Source organism: Schistocerca piceifrons, chromosome 1, assembly GCF_021461385.2.
Source record: "Schistocerca piceifrons isolate TAMUIC-IGC-003096 chromosome 1, iqSchPice1.1, whole genome shotgun sequence".
Lineage (NCBI taxonomy): Eukaryota > Metazoa > Arthropoda > Insecta > Orthoptera > Acrididae > Schistocerca > Schistocerca piceifrons.
In genome coordinates this window covers 32,136,323-32,160,458 of record NC_060138.1, presented here as the reverse complement: position 1 = coordinate 32,160,458, position 24,136 = coordinate 32,136,323, and positions in this window count along the sequence as shown.

The following is a 24,136-nucleotide window of genomic DNA, read 5'->3' as shown; positions in this document are numbered from 1 at the left end:
AATTGTCATCATTGTACTCCTCACATACATCGTCCACACAGTTGAGTGTATATGATGGCACACATTCCGCAGAGACATCTAGCAGAAACATAAATATTTCATCTGCCACTCCTTCCTCACTCTGCAAAATTGCTTGGTTTCCTTTCTGATGAAATGTCAACTTCACCAACTGCTGTTGTAGATAAAACACAATGTTTGCGTTGTCTATTGTTGCCACTGCTCAGCTTTGTATCACAAGCACTAGCACTGCAGTACTGTTGTGAGTTACTTGTTGACAAAGCGGTTCAACTATGCTCTGTAGTCTCATGCTGTGCACACCATTGGACACCTCCAGTACTGCCCCTGGTTACCATTAACAGCAAATATTGTGGTAGCATGGTAGACAGTGTGTGGGGCACAGAATGTCATAAACATCACTGGACTTTTGTGACCTCGCACTCAAGGAGCTCCTTGTCAGCCAAAATGAGAAAGAATTACTGGACATACTGAATGGAAATATTAGACTAATGAATAAAGAATATAAGTTGAGAGTAAGCAGAAGAAAGGCTGAAATAAGGTACAACAGAAGAAATGAAATTAGTGACAAACATAATATCAAAGTTAGTAGAAAAAGTGAAGGAATTCTGGTACCCTGGGACAAAATAATGTATGACAGATAAAGCAAGGACATAAAAATCAGGCTAACACAGGTAAAGGGGCATTCTTGGCCAAAAGAAGTTCATTAGCATCGAAAATTGGCATTAATTTGAAGAAATAATTTCTGAGAATGTGCACCTTGAGCACTGCACTGGATGGAAGTGAATTGTGGACCTTGATAAAACCAGAAAACTAAACAGTCAAATTGTGTGAAAGAAAGGACATTGCAATTAGGTGGACTGGTAAGATAAAAGATGAAACCAGAAAAATTTTAAGTAAGGTCTGAGAGAGGCATGTGACAGATGACATTGACACTTTGACAAAGTCCTCATCCCAGAACAGTAACATCAAGTGACCCAGTAGAATTAAATGGAGAAAATGACACTGATAACATAGATCTACCAAACCTAGAAGAAATAAGAACTGCCATTAACAAACTGAAAAACAACAAGGCTGCAGGAACAGACTGTACCCCAGCACAGCTGCTTGAGCAAGGAGATAGCGAATTGAAACAGATCATCCTAAAGATTGCTATTGTAGTATGGGAAGAGCAGAAAATGCTACAGCACTGGAAAAAATGAATAATATGCCACATATACAAGAAGGAAGTTAGTTAGACTGTGATAGTTGTAGGGGGATCACATTACTTAGTTTGTGGTATAAAGTATTCTCTAATGTACTTTTTGACCCTCTCCTCCTAATAATTCAAAGAGAGATGGGGGCAAATCAATGTGTATTTTTCCCAGGAAAGCCTACTGTAGATCAGGTCTATACTCTTAAGGTGAAATCTAAAGAAGACAATCAACTTCGGGACTGGCCCAAATCACATCTTTATAGACTTAAAAGCAGCACATGATACTATAGATAGAGAACAGTTATGTCATGCCCTGGCTGAGTTGGGAATCCCTAGAAAACTGATTATGCTAGTGATAATGATAATGAGTGAGACATGAACTAGCATAAGAAGTGGAAGGTTGATGTCTGATATACCAAGAATGGGATACAGCAAGGAGACACGCTGTCTGTCTGCTTTTTAGTGTTGTCCTGGAGAAGGTGGTGAGAGATGCAAATCTTTTGAACAGGCAGACAATCTCCCACAAATCAGTGCAGACACTCACATATCCAGATGACATAGGTACAGTGGTGAGAACCCGAAGGCAATGGAAGAGACATTTGTTGCCCTTGAACAGGCTAGCAGGAAATTGGGATTAAACATCAACCAGCAAAAAAAGGCATGGCTACCAGAAAAGCATGCAAGGAGAACATGTTGATCTCAATAACAGTGGGAAATTATACCTATGAGAGAGCTGAGCAGTTCTAGTATCTGGATTCAACAGCCATCTACTCAAATAAACTTCCTGTGAAATCAAACAGAGACTAATAGCAGCCAGTAGAGTCTATTTTGCTCTAATAAAGCATTATCATTGAGATTCCAGACCCCATTCATCTACAAAACTCAAAAGACCAGTGCTCACATATTCCTCTGAAACATGGACACTGTCTATAAGAGACATTGAAATGCTGGATGTATTTGAAAGAAAGATTGTTTGAAGAACCATAGGCCCATTTTTGAAAGAGGAATGTGGAGGAAAAGATACAACCATGAGTTGTACATCATTTATACAGACCCACTTATCTGAAGAATACTGAAATCATCCAGACTGAAGTGGGCTATCATGGATGAGTAATGTGGAAGCTCCCAAAAAGATATTACAAGGAAATCCAGGACAGAGACTGCACAGTCAACAGAGGATCAGATGGGAGGATAGATTCATTGAGGTTCTCCTGAAAATGGGCTATACATGTTGGAGACCTCTAGCAACAGAACAAGATAAATTGTTATTGTTATTTATTGAGCATCCATTTTATCATATACAATGATATAGGAGTTGTCATGTTACATTATACGAGTTCGTAATTATACAGTAAATTAATAACATAGGCCTACGGTGGTAAAACATGCATAAATATATATCTCGTGCAGTGTATAGTAGAGAATAACAAAACAAACAATAATTAATTATTTGTAGTGCATACTATTTTCATACATTTGTTTTTCAGATATGACTTATCATTATCATTAACCACTATAGTAGAGAATAACAGAACAAACAATAATTAATTAATTATAGTGTGTACAGGCAGACTATTTCCATTCATTTGTTCAAATATGAATTATCATTATCATTTACCACTATGTCACTATGTTCTGAAAATCGATGTACACTGTAAAAACATTCTCTTAATAACATTTTTTTTAAGCTCATTTTTAAAAATGTAAAACTTTTCTATCTTTTTGGTGCTTAAGGGAAGAGCACTAAAAAGGATTTTGGGGTGATATATTGCACTTCTGTGATATTGGGCTGTTTTGTGTGTTTCTCTGTGGAAATCATTCCTGTGTCTTGTTGGGTAGTCACGGCACTCACTATTTAAAGGAGAAAATTGGGGGTGAGATTTGAAAAAGCAGCTACTTTCATAGATATATAAAGATGGAAGTGACATTATTTGAAATTCTTTGAAGATTTCCCTGCAGGGCTCTCTTGGTGCAGCCCCTTTCATTATTCTTAATGCTTGTTTTTGCATAATGAATGACCGGTTTGCCAGACTTGAATTACCCCAAAATAAGACACCATACCGCAATAGACTATGCATAAGAGCATAATAAGCTCATATTACTGTTTTTTCACTGCAGCAGTTTTGTCAGCATTATGAGTAAATAGCAGCATTTACTTAGCTTTTTAATGAGCATTTTAATATGTTTATGCCACTTTAGATCCTCATCTAACCAGATACCTAAAAATTTGGTGTTTGAAGTTTGTAAAATCTTCTTTTCACCAAGTTTCAAAACTATATTGAGCTTTACTTTATTCGATACGTGGCTGAAACTCATCCATACTGTTTTTTTCTCATTTACAAATAAACAGTTATCTCTAAACCATTTTCCTGCTTCTTCTTTTGTTATTTCTACTTTGTGTTGCAAGTCAGTCTCATTTTGAGCTTTAATAAAAAGACTAGTATTATCCGCACACAATACAGCATTAGCTAGTGTTTAACAGTTTGGTAGGTCATTTATGAAAATCAAGAACAAGAGGGGTCCCAGCACAGAACCTTGTGGCACTCCGTTACTAACTTTCTTATATTCTGAAAGCTGTTGTCCCAATGAGCTGTAGGGCCTCAGAAGAAGAAGAAGAAGAAGAAGAAGAAGAAGAAAAGCTAATAAAAACAAGGAGACTGTCTTTAGAACTGGTGAGGAAAGAAATGGTGAAAAGCACTGATAAGAGGAAGGGATAGGATAATATGACACGATTTAAAATATCAAGGAATAACTTCCATGATATTAGAGGGAGCTGTAGAGGCTAAAAACTGTAGGGGAATATGAAGATTGGCATTTATCCAAGAAGTAATACAGGATGTAGGATGCATGTGCCTCTCTAAGATGAAGAGGCTGGCACAGGTGAGCAAGTCATGACAAGCTGCACCAAGCAGCTCGTGACCTCCTTGTCCCAATAAAATCATTTTTATTTTTTATATCTCATCTCATTTATTTCTTTTGTTGCTTTTACTTTTTCATCTTTGCTCCTTTCCCTCAGCTCTTTCTCAGTTCTTTCTTTTGACACAGTTCTTTACAGATGTATCAGCCTGCCTAACTAAGTATTTCGTCTCATGAAGTAAGTATTAGCTGTCTCAATAGCTCTCCTGACTGAATTAATGCTTAGCTTCAATACATGGAAAACAAGTCAGAGAAAGGAAAATGTTTGTGTTTGACAGAAACATTTTGCACTGAAACAATGCTCAACAGTAATCTGTTATATCACTCATAAAGAAAATTGATTAAAAAACCTTGACAAAAATAGACTGGAAACATCATAGTATTGTGAAAAAGTGGATTTTTCAAGTTGTGTACAGCAAAATACAAGACTTAAAATTTTAGAAAGCTTTCTTTCTATGGAGAGTGAACAGCAATTGGTGTCAAATACTAAAATTCAGTAAATCAGTCTTGAGCACAATGTGCAATCATATTAACTGTAGTCCATAACTTTTGGTCATCCAATTGCTTGCAGATTACAGTCTGCAGCATCACTCCACCCAGAAATGGAGGTAACTGAAACCAACAGCATCATCCGGACCTCACTCTCTGCTTTCACAGGTTGGTGTGTTGCTACATCCCACTTGATGGAGATGTTTGTGATATAGATGATGACCTGATAATACAAGGCATATTTATGTACCATTTTGAAATAAAAATGAAGCAAGTGGACTGTTTTTAGCAATTTTATTTCTACATGAAAGCCTGCATACATCCCACCAATATTAAGCCACTTACTGTATCACAAGCCTGGCTTTGTATACCAACCTCATAAAAATCTGCCACCTGAGCATAACTTCTGGTAATTTATACTTTCTGTAACAGCTGCATAAAGCACACTTCTTGACATGAATGATGGAATGGTATGGAAATAGGTGATAACTTTTAAAGATGGCTGAATGTGCATGATGAGGAACAAAGTGTGTGACCGTCAGTCATTACTGACAATTTAATGAAGAAAGTTGATGAAAAAGTGAGAGAGAACAGACACTTTACGATTTTGATTTTATGTGATTAGTTTCCTCAACTGTCAGAAAGTGAGCTTGATACAGTTGTTACAGAACATTTAAATTATCAAAAGTTATCTTTGGGCAGATTTCTACAAGGATGGTGTTCAAAGCAGTTGTACTATATGATGAATGCCTTAATACTGGTGGGAATATGAAGAGAAGTAGATCAAAGTACAGGCTTTCATGCAAAAATAAAATTGCTATGAAAAGTTTAGTTGTTTTATTTTTATTTCAAACTTCTTACTTACTTAGAAAACATGCCTCGTAGGTGCACCATACCTCAAGTAAAGGCCATGCCATGCAGTGTGAGCTTATTCCTAATGCTTGGAATATGTTGTGTGCCCATCTTGCAGTATTCCTAATATCCCAGTCAGCCAGCCATTATTGTAATCTCCTAGCTCGTAAATGTCTTTTAACCATAATATGAGCTCCTGTGATCATGTTGGTGCAATCATATTGTTCACAACCCAATACAGCATTGACCTGTAATGTACCACGATATCAATAGGACATATCCTGAGAATTGCCAGTAAACCCTCAAAACATCTCATGTGAAAGGCACTGGTGACCCTAAGAAGTACCCTCCACTAGATTCATTGCAATATTTTTTTGCAGCTCCACAGCTGAAGGTGACACATCCAGACACTGGCAGCAGCAAAGCCCACAATGGTACTGATGATAGCTTTGCGATATGATTGCACCACACGCAACAATAACTTATAGTGTCAGCACTGGCAGTCTAATGCATAATTTTCTGAGTAGCAGAAAGTTCCTTTTCTCATCTAGAAGAATACCTAGATACCTACAAACAGTGCTGCATTTTATGGGGATTCCATCCAACTGCAGTGAAGAATTTCTGGGAAGAGAAAGTCTTCCTTTTAGAAGTTTGCATGTAATTTTACGAACAGTTATAGTCACTTCATTGCCCTTGCAGCAATGCTGCATCTGAGCAAGTACATCATTTTTTCCCTCGAGTCTCTCCCTGGAGTCTGCAGACACAGCGACTAGGAGATCATCTGTATATGCAATACCATCTTCAACAGTACCTGCCCATATCCAACAGATGTAAAAGGGTTTCAGTACTCAGATCCCAGAACAGTGGACCACTCATACAGTGTTGAGGACAGCCCTAGGCAGTCTTTCTGATTAACTTGTTCTGCCCTGCAAGCCACTGGAAACTATGTCCACTACCATAATCACAAAGTTCTTGTACAGACATTTGGTGGCCCTGAGATCTCGGAGGCAGGCAAACATCACAGGCCATAAAGGTTATCGATTGTGCCTGCAGTGCCAATCGTGAGCATGATTACATACTTCATTGTTGAATTTTCTACAATCTGAAGAGCTCTATTAACAGCATCACCTTTAGGCTTCCCCTTCATGACTCCATACTGACACTGGTTCAGACGCAACCTGTTGTAAAGTAGATGCTCCTGAACTTTGGCCAAGAGTTTTAATAAGCAAATGGGACTATGACCTTTCGGTGATGCCAGATCTTTATCCTTTTCCTCTTTTAATAATTACTACCCTAGCCATCTTCCAACTTGCTGGGGTACTAACTATTCACAATATCACACTTAGAAATGCTGTCAAATATGACACTAACAGTGGACCTACAGTCTGCACAACATCAGGGTAGATGCCATCCAGACCAGGCGCCTTTCCAGCTTCAAGCTTGGAAATTGTGATAGCAGCTTCTATTTGAGCAAAAGGTAACACCAACATCTGACTGTCATATTCACTATCTAGTTATTTTCAAAGTTCTCTGAGTATTTCAGTATCTGTTCTTTTTTTATGTCATCAGTAATTAGGACAGTTACCAGATATTCTGCCGACTCCCTTCAACCAGTCATTATTGAACCACCCTCTTTACATGTTGTGAACATCACAGTACATCCCTTTACCTTTTGAGTCAATAGCTTATATGATCTTCCCCACAGGTCGAATTGCAGTTGCCTTTGTAGAAACTTCTCTGTGTATTCTTTTAGTCTCCTGAAGCAATGTTTTGTACCACATTTTAATTACCCTGCGTTCACTGAGTCACACTATGCTCTCTGAGTGCTCTGAAGCACACCCTACACTGTCAATAATACTGCACAATATTTTGTGATATGTAATACTGTTGAATGTGTAGGGGTGAAATTGAGAGACTGCACAGTAATACTGAGAACATCAGAAGCTTTTGAAGTAGATTGCACCAGCCAGAAATATTGTGCTGCCTATGGGCAATATTGGACTGTCTCTTGCTTGCTACACAGACCAAAGAGGTTAGGTTACATCTGTTCCTGTTGTGTGGAAAATGAGGATGGTAAACAGATACAATTGGTGTAAAAAGTATTCAAACAGTTCCTGACTTCATCTGTTCAAATTTACATACTTGGTGATTCAGAAGCTACAGTGCCTATTCTGTACTTAATGTAACTACATAGCACAGGTTGAGTCAGTAAAACAAAATCCATACACCTTTACCTACTTACAATATGCTAAAATTATTGCCATGTAGTGTAGATATTCAGGTATCCTGATTTTGTACAGCAAAATGTTTCCTATGGGCATTAAGTAGGAGTGAAAATACTCTATGCATTGAAGCAGATATTCAAATTCTAAAAGATTGTAAGTTTGATGTGCCTTTCCACATGATGAAATATGCTGGCAACAAACATACTTTGTGTTTTACAATATCTATACTGTACGTGACACAAATAATACACAGGATTCGTTTCACCAGTAAAAAAAAAATGTAAATATTTAACACTTTTCAGTATCATCAACATGATGCAAATGATTTTGATTGGGTACCCTGATTTTTGAGCAGTGAAAAACTGACTAAGGATATAAACGAGGATTAAAGTTACATCCTGAGTATTGTAAGAAACATATCCATTTTGTGAATGATGTACTTACAGAGCATACAGTGCACAAATAAAAAAACATACATCTTCATCTTCTTATGATGCCAAAATTATTCCCAAGTAATGTACAAAATTATATTTGTATATCATGATTTTTGACCATGAATCTTGTCTACAGATGTGAAAATGATTGAAAATACATACTGCACATTGTAAAAAGTATTCAAACACTAAGCAATGCTAAGATTGAAGCATCTCTCTAGATGAAGTAGTATGTTGGCAACAGATGGATCTGATGCAGCAATATCTGTTCTGTGACTGAAGTAAATACACAGCCTACATATAAGGGGCAATCAAAAAGTTTCCATTTGAGGACATTGCTGCAGTGTATATGCAATGCAGTGTGACTCTGATGAAGATATTGAGCACCGATTTGTAGGCAGGGTATTACTGTGGCATTTGTGTCTCTCTGACATGTGTGTGGCAAATGTGGAACTTTAAACTAATTCAGCATAATTACCAGATGTGTCCAAACAGGACCAACACGCTATTACTCTTTTTTTGGTTGCCAAAGGACAAACACCAGTAGACATCCATTGAAGAACGTGTATGAGGCAACACATCTGTTGGAAACCATGGTTGTAGAGTGGTGTGCCAAGTCCCGTGCTGCTTGTAATTCATCAAAAGGCATCAATTGAACTAGGAGGCCAGCCTCATCCATTACAGCCAAATGACAGACACTTGAGCACCCATCCCCGAATCTTTCTCCATCCAATTACCAAGCCTTTGGACCCTTAAAGTAGGTTTTTAAGGATCAACAATTACTGTCAGACAAGGATGTGCAGCAGGCAGTTACGGAATTCCTCATGCAGCAGGACATGGTATTTTACCAATCTGGTGCATTGGTGGCATGATTTCCTCACTGCTCACAATGACTTTGCCGGAGTGGCATACCAATCCTGGACTGTATGGCCTTTGAATGGAAACTCTGTTGCCACCCCTTATAGCATCAGTTAATAAAAATATATGACGATGTGACCAAATTGTTACGATGTGAAGCAAGGATTTGAAAACATTGGTTTCTGTCTTTGAAGTTTGTCTTGGAACAAATAATTTTATTTAATCATAAAGTATTCAGGGACATCAAAAGTATGTCCCAGCAAGCACTTCACATTTCTTGTGAACTGTTTGTGAATGACTTATTGTGTTAGCATGCCCCAGGGGCAAAGGCAAACTGGAGAGATTGAACGTGCAAACTGTACAGTGTGTAGCTCACAAACTACAGAAAAAAAATTTAGCACAAGGCCAGGAGGCCGGTGCAGGTTATTCAGCAGGCAAGAAGCCATTCCTTACGGAAGGGTCCAGGTTCAGATTGTCAGCTTAGGCCACAGTAACGCTCTGCACAGCTTATGGTGAGCACATCAGCAGAAGTGAAAGGGTTAAAGAGTAACTCTGTGGATACATTGACTGTTCAAGTTCGCATGTCAACATCAGATGCAAATGAAGAGGAAATGGGTAAAATATCTGAGCAGGCTAAGAAAGTCTATGAACAAAATGAGAAAGGACAGTTAAGAACTGTAATGATGGGTGGTTGGATGAGTATAGTGGGAAAGGGAAGAAGAAACAATGCAGCTGGAGACTACAGATTGGGAAACTGATAGCCTTCAGCCAACGTTTTGTTCTCTGCTTTTCGAATACTTGGTTTAATTCTATCAACAGTGATTATTGCATGAAAAGCTCCAGGTGATATTGCTTGATATCACATACATTTTTTCATAATCAAACAGTGATTCAAAACCAGTACAGTAAGACCACAATAATCGGGCACTCGATAATCTGGCAGACCCAATAATTCAGAATGCATCAGAAGCAGAGATGGAAAGTGATGTAATGATGATGAGTTGACAACTGATTGCTCTGAAATTGTACAAGTAATAAATTCTGCATCCACTAATGAAATGAGTACATTTTTAAACAAAAGAAGTTGGCAAATGAATCAACTCCGACAGAAATTTAGCTATCAAAGAAGAGCTCACTAAAAATGCAAAATATACAGGGTGTTTGAAAATTGATAGTCAATATTCAGGGATATGACAGGAATGATCATCCGAAACAAAAAAGTGGAGTAAACATGGGCTCTAAAACACATACCTTAAAAGCTATGAGATATTCTTGATCTTCAATATTGTGAAACAATTCTCTTCTGCTGCAAGCATTTTGCTTTCCATATTTTGGGAAGTGGTAGTATGGATCAAAACAAGCAAAAAATGTCCAGTAAACATGTACTCTAAAATATATACCTTAAAAGTTATGATCACTTGTTCATTAGAAGAGTTGTGTTTCAAAGTACCGAAGATGAACAGGTGCTCATAGCTGTTAAGGTATGCATTTTAGAGGACATGTTTACTGGTCATTTTTTTCTTGTTTTGGTCCATACTACCACTTCCCAAAGTATGGAAACAAAGAGCTTGCAGTAGAAGAGAATTGATTCACAGTATCAAAGATCAGGAACTGCTCATGGCTCTTAAGATATGCATTTTAGACCCCATGTTTACATGACTTTTTCGTTTAGAATGATCATTCCTGTCATATCCCTGAATATTGACAATCGCTTCTGAAACACCCTGTATATTACCAAGGTACCAGGAACAGAGTGACACAGAAGATTTGCTTATAACTCATCTCTTGAGCTGAGGCTTCAGAAGCCTTAAACAAATTCCCTGAGAATAGCTAACAGTACAACACTTCTGGAGGTTTGAATCTGCACATCATACAAAACAATATTTGTCAAAACAAACACGCTAGCATGTCTCTACAGTTCCAGAGGCCTCAGAAGAAAATTTCAGCTAAACCATCAGTGGAAGACAGCAGCCCAACGTATTCCACAATATCCACAATATTCCACAATATCAGATATTTGTGCTACTCCTAAAGGCTGCAAACCACAGCAAATTTTTGATATCAATTTTTATTAACTAGCTTGTTCTTGATCTTTTCAAATCAATGATACATATTTTATTTCATAACTGGCATATAAAATATTATTTACGTTGAACTTTCCCAAAACTCTGAGCCTTGAACTGATTTAACACAACAGTACAGTATTTGACTAGCAGTTCTATTTTGTTTTTACAGAAAGTAATGAATTCATTACAGCATCAATTATCTGAATGTCAGTCGATCAAATGACCACTTAACTGAATTGTTACTTACTTGCACAAGCCTCCCACCCTGCACCAATGCTGAGTTGTTAACAATAATAACTGTTTACTCTGTGTTACAATCAAGAGTACCAAATTTGCCATATGCAGTAAACTTGCAATATAATACCTAAAAAGAAATGTCTTTTCCTTTCTATGAGAGATAAATACGAGATTAATAAAAGGTTAGAGTAGGGTGACTCCACAATGAAGTCATCTACTGAGTACAAGATTTGTAAGTCAACAACTATGGATATTTAAAAAATAAAATAAAATAAAGGATAAGCATCACAAATTTAATATCTGAAACCAATTCGGCTGATGGATTTGCAACTCATAAAACTATTAAGCTTGTCACAAATGCTGTTTACAAGTGGTTTACACAAAAATACACAAAATATATAAAAAACATATATCTGGTTCTATTCTGTGTGAAAATGCATTTCAGTTTAGTGAAAATCTTGAAGGGCCTTTGAATTTTAAAGCAACAATGGGCTGGTTAAAATGTTTTAAACCAAGACACGATATCAGTGAGCTAAAATAGGAGGAGAAAAATTGTCTTCTGATTCTTTCGAAATCTCAGGAAGTATGCTCCCTCAAAAATGGTTACAATGCTGATGAACCTGGGCTCAACTGGAAAGGTCTGCCACCAAAAACTCTCACTTCACATCGTGAATTAGCGGCACCTGGTCCTAAAACAAGCAAGGCTCATATTACTTCCTTAGCCTGTGCTTATGCTAAGGGTACTCACTGCTTGATAATGCTCAGCACAGGTAAAAATATGAAACCACATTGTTTCCAACATGTTAATATGTCTGTGATGCCTGTTGATTGCACCTCACAAAAGAGCACCTGGATGGATAGCATGATTTTCATGGAATGGTTTATGGAAGTTTTTGTATCCTCTGTAAAAGCCCATCAATTAAAGAATAGCGAAAAGGAGAAAAACATCGCTGCTTCACTGCAAAAAGGAGAAAAACATTGCTGTTTCTTGACAATGGACCAAGTCATCATCATGTGATGTATTAAACAAAGAGGATGAGTCCATGATAGTGACCTAAGATAGCTTTCTTATTGCAGCCCATGGATCAAGGCATTATTGAAACTTTGAAACAGGTATTACACAAAAGAATTGTTATGTAAGTACTTGTTAGAAAGAGAAGAGAAGGAAGAAGAAAGGCTAATAAGAAATCATAAAAATATTGATTTCAAACATTTGTCTTATATGACTAGAGCAGCATTGGATAGTGTAAAGCAATTTGTAAAAGTGTAGGAATAAAATTTTAGGTATGGCAGAAAGTTCTCAAAGCTTTATTGAAAAATATGAACAGAATGCTATGTCTGAAATGCTCAATTGCTAAAAGAACACAATTTCCATGAATGTGATGCGAACATTCAAGAATGGATGAGTATTGAGAACACACTTTTTTTTTTTTTTTTTTTTTTGTCATCAGTCTACTGACTGGTTTGATGCGGCCCGCCACGAATTCCTTTCCTGTGCTAACCTCTTCATCTCAGAGTATCACTTGCAACCTACGTCCTCAATTATTTGCTTGACGTATTCCAATCTCTGTCTTCCTCTACAGTTTTTGCCCTCTACAGCTCCCTCTAGTATCATGGAAGTCATTCCCTCATGTCTTAGCAGATGTCCTATCATCCTGTCCCTTCTCCTTATCAGTGTTTTCAACATATTCCTTTCCTCTCCGATTCTGCGTAGAACCTCCTCATTCCTTACCTTATCAGTCCACCTAATTTGCAACATTCGTCTATAGCACCACATCTCAAATGCTTCGATTCTCTTCTGTTCCGGTTTTCTCACAGTCCATGTTTCAATACCATACAATGCTGTACTCCAGACGTACATCCTCAGAAATTTCTTCCTCAAATTAGGGCCGGTATTTGATATTAGTAGACTTCTCTTGGCCAGAAATGCCTTTTTTGCCATAGCGAGTCTGCTTTTGATGTCCTCCTTGCTCCGTCCATCATTGGTTATTTTACTGCCTAGGTAGCAGAATTCCTTAACTTCATTGACTTCGTGACCATCAATCCTGATGTTAAGTTTCTCGATGTTCTCATTTCTACTACTTCTCATTACCTTCATCTTTCTCCGATTTACTCTCAAAACATACTGTGTACTTATTAGACTGTTCATTCCGTTCAGCAGATCATTTAATTCTTCTTCACTTTCACTCAGGATAGCAATATCATCAGCAAATTGTATCATTGATATCCTTTCACCTTGTATTTTAATTCCACTCTTGAACCTTTCTTTTATTTCCATCATAGCTTCCTTGATGTACAGATTGAAGAGTAGGGGCGAAAGGCTACAGCCTTGTCTTACACCCTTCTTAATACAAGCACTTCGTTCTTGATTGTCCACTCTTATTATTCCCTATTGGTTGTTGTACATATTGTATATGACCCGTCTCTCCCTATAACTTACCCCTACTTTTTTCAGAATCTCGAACAGCTTGCACCATTTTATATTGTCGAACACTTTTTCCAGGTCGACAAATCCTATGAAAGTGTCTTGATTTTTCTTTAGCCTTGCTTCCATTATTAGCCGTAACGTCAGAATTGCCTCTCTCATCCCTTTACTTTTCCTAAGGCCAAACTGATCGTCACCTAGTGCATTCTCAATTTTCTTTTCCATTCTTCTGTATATTATTCTTGTAAGCAGCTTCGATGCATGAGCTGTTAAGCTGATTGTGCGATAATTCTCACACTTGTCAGCTCTTGCCGTCTTCGGAATTGTGTGGATGATGCTTTTCTGAAAGTCAGATGGTATATCGCCAGACTCATATATTCTACACACCAATGTGAATAGTCGTTTTGTCGTCACTTCCCCCAATGATTTTAGAAATTCTGATGGAATGTTATCTATCCCTTCTGCCTTATTTGACCTTAAGTCCTCCAAAGCTCTTTTAAATTCCGATTCTAATACTGGATCCCCTATCTCTTCTAAATCGACTCCTGTTTCTTCTTCTATCACATCAGACAAATCTTCACCCTCATAGAGGCTTTCAATGTATTCTTTCCACCTATCTGCTCTCTCCTCTGCATTTAACAGTGGAATTCCCATTGCACTCTTAATGTTACCACCGTTGCTTCTAATGTCACCAAAGGTTGTTTTGACTTTCCTGTATGCTGAGTCTGCCCTTCCGACAATCATATCTTTTTCGATGTCTTCACATTTTTCCTTCAGCCATTTCGTTTTAGCTTCCCTGCACTTCCTATTTATTTCATTCCTCAGCGACTTGTACTTCTGTATTCCTGATTTTCCCGGAACTTGTTTGTACTTCCTCCTTTCATCAGTCAACTGAAGTATTTCTTCTGTTACCCATGGGTTCTTCGCAGCTACCTTCTTTGTACCTATGTTTTCCTTCCCAACTTCTGTGATGACCCTTTTTAGATATGTCCATTCCTCTTCAACTGTACTGCCTATTGCGCTATTCCTTATTGCTGTATCTATAACGTTAGAGAACTTCAAACGTATCTCATCATTCCTTAGTACTTCCGTATCCCACTTCTTTGCGTATTGATTCTTCCTGACTAATGTCTTGAACTTCAGCCTACTCTTCATCACTACTATATTGTGATCTGAGTCTATATCTGCTCCTGGGTACGCCTTACAATCCAGTATCTGATTTCAGAATCTCTGTCTGACCATGATGTTATCTAATTTAAATCTTCCCGTATCTCCCGGCCTTTTCCAAGTATATCTCCTCCTCTTGTGATTCTTGAACAGGGTATTCGCTATTACTAGCTGAAACTTGTTACAGAACTCAATTAGTCTTTCTCCTCTTTCAATCCTTGTCCCAAGCCCATATTCTCCTGTAACCTTTTCTTCTACTCCTTCCCCTACAACTGCATTCCAGTCGCCCATGACTATTAGATTTTCGTCCCCCTTTACATACTGCATTACCCTTTCAATATCCTCATACACTTTCTCTATCTGTTCATCTTCAGCTTGCGACGTTGGCATGTATACCTGAACTATCGTTGTCGGTGTTGGTCTGCTGCCGATTCTGATTAGAACAACCCGGTCACTGAACTGTTCACAGTAACAAACCCTCTGCCCTACCTTCCTATTCATAACGAATCCTACATCTATTATACCATTTTCTGCTGCTGCTGATATTACCCGATACTCATCTGACCAGAAATCCTTGTTTTCCTTCCACTTCACTTCACTGACCCCTACTATATCTAGATTGAGCCTTTGCATTTCCCTTTTCAGATTTTCTAGTTTCCCTACCACGTTCAAGCTTCTGACATTCCACACCCCGACTCGTAGAATGTTATCCTTTCGTTGATTATTCAATCTTTTTCTCATCTTGGGCATCAAATCATGCACAATAGTGGCAATGTAAATCTCATCACTGATAATGTGGATGAAGCCAGATCTCATCCACTAATGGACTCTTCTGGAGCATTTATATGTTTAGATACCAACTTGCGACAGTTTGAAGCTCAAGATGAAAGTGACCAGTATCAGATACTAGAGGTATACACAAACAAAACCTTATAATGTTGTAATGAAAGAACTCAACATTCTTCATTGTTGGCTAAATACACAGTTCGATAGAGGCATTTTCCAAGATATGATTCTCACCATTTCATGAACAGTGCTGAGTCACATGGCACATGTGTGCCGGTCACAGGGCACACTTATCTCGACATATTGGTGAATTATGCAGTCCACATATGCCTTCCGACATCGTTTTCCAGCAGGATGATGCTCCCTCCCAGTATCATGGAGATGGAGATGTTACATTTCTCAACATTTCCTGAGCATTGAATCAGAACGAGGGGGGGGGGGGGGGGGGGTGGGGAGGAGTCATTGCCTGGCCCACTCAACCTCCTGATGTGACTCTGCTGCATTTCAGTGGATAGGGGTTCATCAGGGACACTGTTTACAGAACAAGGTTTTGAGATCTGGTAGATTTGAGACAATGGATCTATGCCGCAGTAGACACCATAACACTTGTCATGCTTATGAACATGTGGTGAGATGCAGAGAACCATTTTGATACCTGTCAAGCTACAAACAGCGTTCACACTGAAATCCTGCGTACAATGTTGGACAGATAAAATTATAAACCTTCACAGGTAATGATCAAACAATAGGAACTCAAGATAGGAATATCAGCAATGTAGGAAAAGACAGATTGCTACTTACCATAAAGAAGACATGTCAATTTGCCGACAGGCACAATTAAAAGAAACTTACATAAAACTTTTGGCCATAGCTTTGTCAGTAATAGAGTGAAGCTGTGACCGAAATCTTTGTGTAAGTGTCTTTTAATTGTGCCTGTCTGCAACTTGACATCCTTTCTTTACAGTAAGTAGCAATATGTTTTCTCCTACATAGTTAACAGGTTATTAAATATATACAAATGTTTTTGTATAACACTCGCCCAGACACCTTGTAACTGTCCTGAGAAAATTGCATGACTTTGCTGCTCATAAGCAGGTAGGCTTGCTTAGACAGTCCAAAATAATGATTTTTTAAGTGTAACAATAAAACGAAAAGAATAGTTGCCACTCACCTTATAGCAGAGATCCTGAGTCATAGAAAGGCACAACAAAAAGATTGTCAGAAGTTAGCTTTCAGCCAACAAGGCCTTTTTCAAAACTGCAAATGCAACTCACTCTCACACACACACACACATAACCACTGTCTCTGGCAGCTGGAACCAGACTCGTATGAGTGTATTTTGTCTATTTTTAACAAAGGCCTTGTTAACCAAAAGCTAACTTTCTGCCATTCTTTATGTTGTGCCTTTCTGCAACTGATCATCTCCACTATATTGTGAGTAGCAACTATCCTTCTCATTATATAGTTACATTCCATCACAGATTTGTGTTAATTCTATACATCTGTACTGTTCACACAAAATCCATATGAAGGATACAAGAGAAAAACAAACTAAGTCCACTTTTTAAAATTTTGTAATAATTTAATTTAAAGATTAAAAACACAGTACATTAAATGTATTAGACATGCAGAAACCTTTTTTTTTCTGGAGCAATTCTCAAGATGTTAGTCTAACAGAACCTGCTTTTGAAATTAATGTCATGTGTTATGGTGTCCTATTTATTAGTAATAAAAGATCAAGAGACTCGTTTAAAGACAAAAAAAATTTTTGTCCACTTACTTTATAGAATTATTACATCATACATCACTGTTTGCCTTAGAACAATATAAACAACATTTGTGTGATATTAGTCAACAATATTTACAACAGGACCGATGAAATTAATGTTATGTCCACACTAAATTCTCACTATTCACTACAGGTAATTTTGTAGAATAGAGCTGTGGACGTTCAGAACAGAATTTCTTGAGGGATTGCAAGTCATCATATTTTGTCTCGGAAAGTGGAATTAAACTTGAATACAAAGGTTTTTGGTGCCTTTCATTCTGTACATGTCACTTTTTGTCAACAATAACTTAGAATTCCAGGAGCCATTGTAGGTGGTGTGACAGTTGATAGTTCTCAAAACAGTTCTGTCAACTGTCATTTCTCATATCTGTCTCATCTTCATTGGAATTTCCTTCTAAATTCTTTACTGAGAAATGAAGACTATGATTTGAAATTGTCTTGGGAACACTCACTGACAAGGAAGGGGCATGATTTCACTCAGCATCTTTTGATGTGGTAATTCCAGCTACTAATAGTTTCAATGTGGACTTTTTGATTTATTAAACCCATATCTTTGTCACAATCCATGTAACAGTGTCCCCTAATGGAAAAGATTACTTTGATTCAAATCTGTTGTATTTATGAACCATAGAATAGATGTGATGAATAATGATATAATTTTTATTCTGGCTGGGTTAAGAATCACAAAAGGCACATATATGTCAGACTGAAGAGTCCAGATGATATAAAGAGATATCACTGATGGAGTAACCTTTTGGCTATAGTCTCATTGTAGGTATAAAAGTACACATTTGTGGAAGCAAGAACATGTACATTAAACATGTAATAAGATAGCTGTTGCTTTTAGTATACATCAGTAATGCTAATATTAAGCACTGAAAATTTTTTTATAAAATATATGCATATGAAGAGTTTGACAGAGCACTGAAAGACCAAGGCCCCGGGAGTACACAACATTCCATTAGAACTACTGACAGCCTTGGGAGAGCCAGTCCTGACAAAACTCTACCATCTGGTGAGCAAGATGTATGAAACAGGCGAAATACCCTCAGACTTCAAGAAGAATATAATAATTCCAATCCCAAAGAAAGCAGGTGTTGACAGATGCGAAAATTACCGAACTATCAGTTTAATAAGTCACGGCTGCAAAATACTAACGAGAATTCTTTACAGACGAATGGAAAAACTAGTAGAAACTGACCTCGGGGAAGATCAGTTTGGATTCCATATAAATATTGGAACACGTGAGGCAATATTGACCCTACAACTTATCTTAGAAGCTAGATTAAGGAAAGGCATTTGTAGACTTAGAGAAAGCTTTTGACAATGTTGACTGGAATACTCTCTTTCAAATTCTGAAGGTGGCAGGGGTAAAATACAGGGAACGAAAGACTATTTACAACTTGTACAGAAACCATATGGCAGTTATAAGAGTCGAAGGACATGAAAGGGAAGCAGTGGTTGGGAAGGGAGTGAGACAGGGTTGTAGCCTCTCTCCGATGTTATTCAATCTGTATATTGAGCAAGCAGTGAAGGAAACAAAAGAAAAATTTGGAGCAGGTATTAAAATCCATGGAAAAGAAATAAAAAATTTGAGGTTCACCGATGACATTGTAATTCTGTCAGAGACAGCAAAGGACTTGGAAGAGTAGTTGAATGCAATGGACAGTGTCTTGAAAGGAGGATATAAGATGAACATCAACAAAAGCAAAACGAGGATAATGGAATGTAGTCGAATTAAATCGGGTGATGCTGAGGGAATTAGATTAGGAAATGAGACACTTAAAGTGGTAAAGGAGTTTTGCTATTTGGGGAGCAAAATAACTGATGATGGTTGAAGTAGAGAGGATATAAAATGTAGACTGGCAATGGCAAGGAAAGCGTTTCTGAAGAAGAGAAATTTGTTAACATCGAGTATAGATTTAAGTGTCAGGAAATCATTTCTGAAAGTATTTGTATCGAGTGTAGTGGAGTGGAAGTGAAACACGGACGATTAATAGTTTGGACAAGAAGAGAATAGAAGCTTTCGAAATGTGGTGCTACAGAAGAATGCTGAAGATTAGATGGGTAGATCACATAACTAATGAGTAGGTATTGAATAGGATTGGGGAGAAGAAAAGTTTGTGGCACAACTTGACTTGAAGAAGGGATCGGTTGGTAGGACATGTTCTGAGGCATCAAGGGATCACCAATTTAGTACTGGAGGGCAGTGTGGAGGGTAAAAATTGTAGAGGGAGACCGAGAGATGAATACACTAAGCAGATTCAGAAGGATGTAGGTTGCAATAGTTACTGGGAGATGAAGAAGCTTGCACAAGATAGAGTAGCATGGAGAGCTGCAACAAACCAGTTTCAGGACTGAAGACCACAACAACAACAACATATGCATATTGCCCCATGTTCATGACTTTCCTCAGCTTTAAAATCTGGCTCCACGTTTTTGTTGACAGAAAACTTCAGCCTCCTTCTTATGCAATAAATTAAGTGTTACTAGACACTTAATTTCTTTATCTACATCTTCTGCACTCCTGCTATCATTAAGTTTCCTTGCAAGAAGTGATTCCTTTTTTGCTTTGAATTCATCACATTCAGAGAAAGTTTCTGACCTAGGATAAACAAATTCAATATTAAATTTTGTCTCAAATATGTCAATAGAATTCACAAGAAATGGGGAACTCCATAAATGTCTCTGTGTATATTTTATGCATATTTGAATGTTTAATTCTTCAGGCAGATAATGTTCCACTACATTTTCAAAAGTCTCAGCTGTCTTTTTCATGGATCTAGTAGAATGACTACTTCATCAGTCAACAGGGGCACAACCACTAGCAGAAAGAGATTTATTGACTGTTAACATATTCCGGTTTGTTATAGCATGCCCACTCATAAGGGATTTGTAATAAACTGGAATTTCAACAACTTTTCCGTCCTTCTGCACACACACCTTGTAGGAGTCAGTGTTATCTCTGACATTGCAATCTTCTTTTGATGTCCATGGTCATCCTCATTTCAAAGGCCAGACTGAAATTATTGTACATTAATGTGAACTCTGCATATTGATATTTCCAAGTAAATTGAATTCACAGATTACTACATAATATTCATGTTTTAAAATTTTTGTGAAACACTGTTTCCTACATTTGCAGTCTTCAACAGGAACACAGCTCATCACTCTTACGTGTTTACTTGCATCATGAAGTCTACCACGTTTAGGTCTTTTCTTTGCTTTACTGTGATGAACAGCTGTAACATTTCCATCACTTCATTCCACGTTGAAATGTAAACTGCCTCTCTAGACGCAGGTAAAAGAGACTTCAGTTGGTTGGTTGGTTGGTTGTTTGGGGGAAGAGACCAAACAGCGAGGTTATCGGTCTCATAGGGTTAGGGAAGGATGGGGAAGGAAGTCGGCCGTGCCCTTTCAAAGGAACCATCCCGGCATTTGCCTGGAGCGATTTAAGGAAATCGCGGAAAACCTAAATCAGGATGGCCGGACGCGGGATTGAACCATCGTCCTTCCGAATGCGAATCCAGTGTGCTAACTACTGCGCCACCTCGGAGACTTCAGTAACAATGCAGTTTGCTACCAGTAAAAATATAAGCCACAACAGGGCTTAGGCATGTAACAAATTTTAAAAACCCAAGCTGACTATCATTTAAAGCAAACTCTTCTGAAGCAGTACAAAATTATTCTCATTTAATATGTATATGGACTCTGTTTTTTCCATTTTACAGAGTACTGTTTCCCCTTGACATTTTTTCTGTGCCACTTTCTTATGGACTATGTGTAATTTTTTTTTTTCCATATAAGAGGATGTAGGAATGTAGTACTACAAACACAGAATCAATTGGTAACATATTTTTAATCTCATCAAAAGTGGCGTTCAACTGTTGTTCTCCCGTACCCTTAATTTGTATTACACATTTTTTGTTTATTAGGCTGTACCACATACATCCTACTGAACTGGCCTCTGTAATAATAAAGAGACTCATGTTATTACAAATATATGTAGTTTTTGATGGCAAATAAAAATACACAGTTCGATTGGCCGAATAAATCAGTTTTCCAAACACCCGAGTCTCCCAATTGGTTTGGATAAGCGACGCTCTACTTTACTTTTAATTTTTTTATACTCTAATCTCTCCTGTTGTATTTAGTAAATAACAATTACTTGTTTTTGTACATTACAGCAACTGGTTTTGCTTGCACACCTTTTTTAAACATAGTTTTTAAAAATGACCTTGATAATCAGGAACCAAAAGATCCCCAAGCATGCTGGAATATCAAGGTCCTACTGTATTAAAGTGGTAGAAACCTTTCCAGTGACAGACACCAATACAGACCATAATTTACTCGTAGCAGATATTAGCAGGAGATTAAAAGTGTATTCAGACAACAGATAAAGTAAAAGGATGATGGGAAATTGAAGAATGTAAGAGCACAGTCACTGCATCAAAAATAATTTGGAACATGCAAGGCATAATGCAGAAGTCACCATTAGAGATTCAATGCCAGAATGAGGAAACAATGTGATGAATTAAAAGAACTGGGAAAGAAAGGGAAGTCAGAAGACATGTACAGGACAGTGTAATCTTTAACACAAAAAGATGTGAGGGAAATAAACCGATAGGGAATGTGAAATAAACATGGGAAGAAGAGAGAAGAAGACAAGAAAGTTTGAACAGATTATGTCGAAGAGTTATGCAGTGCACAGGCGGGTAACACAAAACTGGTTTTAAAAGGCGAAGGGGAATGAAGAAGACAAAGATCCTAAGACAATGAAATGGGAACTGGAGAAATCAATTCAGCATCTCTAGGAAAAGAAAGCATTTGGCTGTGTCAGAATACCATCTGTGGCATTAAAACTCTTAGGTCCAAATTGAATAGCCAGATAGAGGTAGTAAACAGAGTTTATGACACAGGAATCTAGCCCCAAGATATTATTAAGACTATTCTAATACCTTTTTACTTAAAGTGCAATGCAAAAGAGTGCAAAGACTATAGAACATATAATTTTGTCAGTAATGGTACAAAGGCTGCAACACGTGTCACACTAAGGAGAACTGGAACAACTGCGAAAAATACTGGGGAAGACTAGTTCGATTTCAGAAATGGTAAAGCAAAGTGAGATACTATACGTTGTCAGAGGATGATTGGAGAAAGAGTGATAGAAATGAATAAGGAGGTGTATATTTGTTTTATTGACAGGGAGAAAGTGTTTGATAGAATTGACTGCAGTATACTTCTGAGAATTTTAAAATGTTGGTATAGATTGTAAAAAAGAAAGGTTAAGAGATGTCTAAAACGCAACAACTGACACAGAAGAAAGACATGAGCATTGGAAGGGGTATAAGGCAAAGATGCTCATTGTCACCAAAGTTATTTAACATTGTGGAGAAGAACAGATAGACACAGTCATAGAGGATGCAGAAGTCATTATAATTGGAGGAGAAAGGATGAAGGCTATAGAATACACAGACAATCAAACAGATCTCGCAAAATCAGAAGAAAAGTTACAGCAGATGTTGAAGACTACTGCAGGAATGGATGACGAGTATAGAATGAAGATACATACAGGAAAGGCAAAAGTCATGAGGGTAAGTAAGAAGGAACCACCAGTTATATTCCTAGATAGAAAGAAATCAGAACAAGTAAAATCCTTTTGTACCTCAAAAGGTTAACAACACGGAATGGAAGGTGTGCAGAAAAATTAAGGACAAGGATATCTATGGGAAAGAGGTAAAGCGAGATGGCAATGCAGTAACTAACAGCTAGAAGAAGAATTCCAGTGGAATTGAGGAAAAGATTTGCTAACTATTGTATCCATGTTATATAGCAGTGACCATGAACATTAAAAGAAAAAAATAAAGATATTTCCGAAGTTTTGAAGTGTGGGTATAGAGAAGAATGATCAAGGTGAATCGACAGACTTACGAATGAAGCAGTAATGAAGAAAATAGAGGAAGAAAGAAGAGAGGTGAGTGCTAGTGAACTGCATTTGCTTTGCATTTATTTGTATTCAGCTCGTCGTTGATCTTTTAGTGAACCATCAGAGAAAGGTCACATCCTCTCCATTTCTGTGCTAACAAACAATAGAGGAAGTTTTCATCTGCTATCTTGTGTACTTTTGCTGTTGTTGACACGAGCTGCATGGACTGGTCTGAAGATAATGCAATACTGCTGATAGAAGAATATACATACCATAAGTGCTTCTGGGATGCAACAGATCCACAGCACAAATGCTAAAGGAAAAGAAATATGATTGGTAGAAAATTGCAAAGTTCTCAATGGTCCTACTGTGGATGTGAGAAAGATGATCAATTCATTAGATGCTTCCATCAGGTATGAACAGTGTGAATAAGTGCAAGCATTGCATTTCCTGTTATTACAAAGGAAACGACAATAACTTTTGTGAAAGTATGTGGAAATATGTATCTATTACAGTTATAATTAAAATATATTAAAAAAGATGCTGCGACTTACCAAACAAGAAAGTGCTAGTAGATAAAACAAAAAAAAAACACACACACAAACTTCAAGCTTTCGCAACCCACGGTTGCTTCATCAGGAAAGAGGGAAGGAGAGGGAAAGACTAAAGGATGTGGGTTTTAAGGGAGAGGGTAAGAAGTCATTCCAATGCCGGGAGCAGAAAGACTTACCTTAATAGCTGACTTTATAAAGTAGC